General features: G+C 41.8%; 1 protein-coding gene across 1 annotated transcript in view; it reads left to right on the top strand.

Moving 5' to 3' along the window:
• The window catches only part of LOC119025295 (nectin-1-like), a 32,120-nt gene extending 29,538 nt beyond the window's left edge, over positions 1 to 2,582 (top strand). Inside the window, exon 13 of the transcript XR_005076771.1 lies at positions 1,973 to 2,582. The gene's annotated coding sequence lies outside the window, so the exon portion shown is untranslated. The remainder of the gene's footprint in view (positions 1 to 1,972) is intronic.
• The last annotated feature ends 3,418 nt before the right edge of the window (positions 2,583 to 6,000 follow it).

Genomic DNA, 6,000 nt, shown 5'->3' on the forward strand with positions numbered 1-6,000 from the left:
GGAGAGTGGTGAGTTGTGTTCACTTTACGGTCTGCAAACTTGATCTCTCGTGGGGAGGTCTTACTCAGTGTCACGGTGTGTTAGACCATGGATTACATTTAGACTGGAATATCCCTTTAAGGGTTAAGTGTTGTTCAGTGTTGTTCAGGAGAATCTAGCAAGAATTACAAAAAAGATTACTGACTAAAATGTCTGTATAATTTCTTATGTGCATATAACCACCACTGATACACATACATATGTACATACATACTGTATAAATGCCAATTAGCCATAACATTTTAAACCGCCGTCAAGGGAAGGGAATACATTACATTACAATCAATAGTTTTTCCAGAGAAACTTTGGGTACTGGCATTTATGGGGATGCTACTTGACTCGCACCACCCACCCAAACACGATTGCTGAACAAGTACCACACCACAATGGCACTAGAACCTTCCATTGGCACTGCCCCCCCATCAGGACAATGCTCCCTGCTACACCAGAAAAACTGCCTAGGAATGGCCCGAGGACCATGATAAAGACCTCAAACTGTCAACCAACCCTCCTAACTCCCAGATTCCAATCGGATCAAGCATTGGGATGAGGCGTCAAGTCCGATCTATACACTGCCTAGTCATGGATCAAACTTGGCTCCGATCCATCGAGCCATGGACAAAGGACCTCTGGGGTTGTTTCTGGCACCAGGGACGTCCCATGGATGCTCGACTGTATTGGGAGTTCAGCAATTTGGAGGCCAGGTAAACAAGAAACTTTGTATTGTGGCAAAGTGCATTGTCCTGCGAGGGGGGGCATCTTGGGGGCCGTCCACACGAAAATGCTCTTTTGCGAAAACACACAAATATTGCATCGTTTTGGCCGACCGTCCACACAGATCTTGAAAACGCAGCGCCTGAAAACCCACTTTTTGAAAACGGGCCTCAGTCTGGAGAAATCCGAAAACGTAGCCCTCCCGTTTTCATGTGGACAGCGAATCCGCATACTTTCTGAAATGATGACACCATCGCCCACCCCTTGATGATATTGAGCCTTTCTTGCAACTTACATGCCCTGTAGTTGAGTTTGAGTTGCAGCAGCAGTTCGACCTCATTACCGGTCCACACAAAAGATTCTGGTTTCCTTGCACTAGCCATTTTCATCTTCTACTTGTCGTGTTCGGTTTCTCTGTCTACTGTGTGTTTGTTTACAACGTGCAAGCTTAATGCGCATGTCTTCTTCTTCGTTTTTGGTGAATCTCAAGCGCCACCTGTAGGCCTGGAATATGAACTACAGCATTTTTGGTCATCTTCAGTGGATCCGTGTGGATGCAAATATTCTTAAAACGATGACGAGGAAGACGGAGAGAAAAAAAGATTGTTTTCGCCCATGTGGATGGGGCCTTGGTGTGCTTGGTCTGCGACAGCATTTGAGTTGGTAGTTCATGCCAAGTGGCGTCAATATGAATGCCAGGACCCAAGGTTTCCCAGTAGAGTTTTGCTTTGTAGTGAGATGATCATGTTATGTTATGTTATGTTAAATGGGATCTTATCCACTTGTAAGTGGTTTCAGTGTTCCAGCTGCCAGTATGAGGGTATACACTGTATAGAATATGTGTGTGCATTTGTATATTAGGGGTGTAATGGTACAATATTGGTATAACGGGGAAAACATTATCAAAGAATCTGGACTTTACTAACTGCGACAGCGTCAGTTTTACTTTGATAATGGTTTTACTTTGTGTGCATGCTAGTGTTGTCACGATACCAAAATTATGACTTCTGTACAATACCTGCCTAAAATATCTCAGTACCAATAGTGAAACGATACCACGGCAGAAAACTAGAACATCATCAAAAGTAATTGAATAAAACATCAGATGACAGAATGTGCAAGTTAAAATGATTTATTTCTTTTTATTAAGGGTTAGGGTTAAACACTTCAAAAGTCAAAATAAAAAAATGTATTTAACCCTAACCCTATTTCACCATAGGGGAAGGATCTGGCACCAGATTAGTGGGGACACCAGGGTAATACAGATAGAGGATGATGAGCTGATGAGAGACAGGTGCGCCTCTCTGCTGCTGCAGACACCACCGCCACGCCCACAGCCCTGTTCCACATTTGTTTCAATTTAATTTCACTGTAACCAACTTTCCTGTCCACTCTGTTGACTGGGTGTGGTCCTACACATGAGTACTGAGTATGTGGTCATGTAGTAATGACTGCTGAGTACTCATGGGTCGGAACATGAATCCCATCGTGTGGGATGATCCATAGTCTCATAACACTAACCATATATATATATTCACATTCAACTGTCAAACAACACAGATGCACCGTCCTGGTCCTATCAAACCAGCTGCTCCCCGAAGCTCTCACACTCAGCATATTAAATTCAGTGTCTTCGTCTTTTTTTCTGCATGCAATAAACCGTGACGTGAATATGTGTTCCGTTGTACCATTTACACCCCTTATATTGGCACATACAAACATACACTATATTACCAAAAGTATTCGCTCACCTGCCTTTACTCATTCTATGAACTGAAGTGCCATCCCATTCCTAACTCATAGAATTCAATATGATGTCGGTCCACCTTTTGCAGCTATTACAGCTTCAACTCTTCTGGGAAGACTGTCCACAAGGTTGAGGAGAGTGTTTATAGGAATTTTTGACCATTCTTCCAAAAGCGCATTGGTGAGGTCACACACTGATGTTGGTCGAGAAGGCCTGGCTCTCAGTCTCCGCTCTAATTCATCCCAAAGGTGTTCTATCGGGTTCAGGTCAGGACTCTGTGCAGGCCAGTCAAGTTCATCCACACCAGACTCTGTCATCCACGTCTTTATGGACCTTGCTTTGTGCACTGGTGCACAGTCATGTTGGAAGAGGAAGGGGCCCGCTCCAAACTGTTCCCACAAGGTTGGGAGCATGGAATTGTCCAAAATGTTTTGGTATCCTGAAGCATTCAATGTTCCTTTCACTGGAACTAAGGGGCCAAGCCCAGCTCCTGAAAAACAACCCCATACCATAATTCCTCCTCCACCAAATTTCACAGTTGGCACAATGCAATCTGAAATGTACCGTTCTCCTGGCAACCTCCAAACCCAGACTCGTCCATCAGATTGCCAGATGGAAAAGCGTGATTCATCACTCCAGAGAACGCGTCTCCACTGCTCTAGAGGCCAGTGACGGCGTGCTTTACACCATTGCATCCGACGCCTTGCATTGCACTTGGTGATGTGTGGCTTGGCTGCAGCTGCTCGGCCATGGAAACCCATTCCATGAAGCTCTCTGCGTACTGTACTTGGGCTAATCTGAAGGTCACATGAAGTTTGTAGCTCTCTAGCAATTGACTGTGCAGAAAGTCGGCGACCTCTTTGCACTATGCGCTTCAGCATCCGCTGACCCCTCTCCGTCACTTTACGTGGCCTACCACTTCGTGGCTGAGTTGCTGTTGTTCCCAAACGCTTCCATTTTGTTATAATAGAGCTGACAGTTGACTGTGGAATATTTAGGAGCGAGGAAATTTCATGACTGGATTTGTTGCACAAGTGGCATCCTATGACAGTTCCACGCTAGAATTCACTGAGCTCCTGAGAGCGGCCCATTCTTTCACAAATGTCTTGTTTCACAGTCTGCATGCCTGAGTGCTTGAATTTATACACCTGGGGCCAGGCCAAGTGATTAGAACACCTGATTCTGATCATTTGAATGGGTGAGCGAATACTTTTGGTAATATAGTGTATGTAGCGTATATGTATATAACTATATGTGTAGCCCCCAGTTGACCTTATTCACCATATATCAGCACTTAAAGGGATATTCCGGTGTAAATTTAATCCATGGTCTAACACACCTTGACACCGAGTACGACCCCCCCTCGGGAGATAAAGTTTGCAGACCTCCTGCCTACGTAGTTTTAGCATCCTCAGAAATGGCCGCACAACAATAATACGCCGCTGTAAATGGATCCAAGTATGAACTGCCATCAAAAAGCCACAAATAATGCTCAGAACAGCACCAAACTTCAGCAACATTAGAAACAGGGTCCCAGCACATATTTCGAGGCATCAAACATTTGATATCGTTGCCGGCTTTGTCGGAAAAGATAAACAAATCTCTGCAGTGTATCGTTGTTGCGCGGTCGTTTCTGAGGATGCTAAAACTATGTAAGCTAGCGGTCCCCAAACTTTATCTCTCAAGGGGGGATCGTACTCGGTGTCAAGGTGTGTTAGAACATGGATTAAATTTACACCGGAATATCCCTTTAAGCATCTTCAATAATCTCAAGTACATAACACTGCACAATGCACTAAAGGTACAATTAAAGTCAATAGGCATAGTCAGTTATGTGAGCTGCTAAACGTCTAGAACCATAAAGCATTAACTGTAATGTTATACTTCTACTATTTATGTCATTCTATCATATAAAAGCAAAAAAGCAAAAATGCGTATGCACAAATTAGAAAGTCCTTTATAGCAGTGCATTTCCTAATCATGTTCTTTTTTCGTTCCTTGTTTAAAGTTGTTTACTGTAATAATATCACTAAAGTGAGGCGTGGATCAGACATTTATCGTACAGACATCAGTATTGCTCACCTGGATATTTGTTTTGAGTAAACTCACATTGAACCAGAGTCAGCAAAAGTGGGTTGTTATGACATGTTTAAGTCCACTGAAGGTCACAATGAAGTTCTGTGTCACAACTTTGCAGAATAACAATATCCATAATGAAGAAGAAGTGTTGTCATATGAAGTATGTTCCTATAGGTCTTGATATGTAGATCGGTGTCATTATTGTCACCATCTGCTAATGGCACTAGGGGAAACATTGTGGGACCAGTAATGTTGTTAGGATACAACCTTACAGGGGCACCAGAGAAAAACCAGAGGATCACTATGAGTGGGAGCATTAAACACCATGACATTCCAACCATAAAAATACCTCAACATTCTAAGCTGTAGCAACACTGATGTGTATTTTAACATCTGTAAACAAGAATTACTCATTCTCTGGGAAAAAACTTTAATTGAGGGCAACATGGCCAAGTAGTAACCACAAACTTCAATTGAAGTATCTGAGCTTTCAGGCATTTTATTCTTTGTATTAACATTGTCTTTGGTTAGCTGATCACAAGGGAACAGCTCATCAGTACACACCTGGCATTAGGCGTAACACTTGTGATTGGATCTTACTTATATGCATCACTGGGACAAACAGGCATGATGTTTTTTGCACTAAGAAAGAAAGAACTTGATTATCTGTGCCTTCTTGTAAATTCATTATATATCAAGAATTCTAACAGACAGCATTTCACATAGATTATAAAATTTCTCCTCACTCAGAAACTCACAAAATTGAACAATGTCATTAGGGAGTCTGGGGAATTTCTCTTGTTTGAAAATTGTGGTTGATAATTAGATATAAGTTATTCTGGCCTTTAAGATTAATTTAAAAAAAAATGTTTTGTTTGGTCTACACTACTGTACATATTAACCTGCCACATAACCAGAGAGGAAACTTTTTTGGTACAAGTGCTCGGCGAGCAATTGTCATGCCTGACTGAATCGGAGCTGTGCTTTCACTGTCTGTTTTTATTTTACCTATATGGTGTTTCAGATCTGCTACTCAAACAGCGCCACTGGAAATTTTACAATGTGTTTTAGAGTTTTGTTTTAGAATGGCAGCTTTTTTCTTTTGAATTGTTACTGTACATGTGCTGTGCTGTATAGTCCTAACTAATAGGTTAGGTAACATTGTACCATTTCATTCCATGTGTAGGGTGTGCATTTCATTTTAATATTTCTGTTTGCTTCGCATTTTGGTATTTTCTCTTATTTTTCATTTTGATTATTCTTACTATTTGAATTAAAAACTGGTAAGCAGTGCAGTAGTTCCCATACTGTTTTTATCAGTGTGAGAACTTCTGCACTGCTTGGTCTTTTTTGTTTGATCTTGACATTGGCTAACTTGTAGTGTAATAAAGCATTTCAAATTCCTCAAGTATGTCAACATT

Source organism: Acanthopagrus latus, chromosome 9 (genome assembly GCF_904848185.1).
Source record: "Acanthopagrus latus isolate v.2019 chromosome 9, fAcaLat1.1, whole genome shotgun sequence".
Classification (NCBI taxonomy): domain Eukaryota; kingdom Metazoa; phylum Chordata; class Actinopteri; order Spariformes; family Sparidae; genus Acanthopagrus; species Acanthopagrus latus.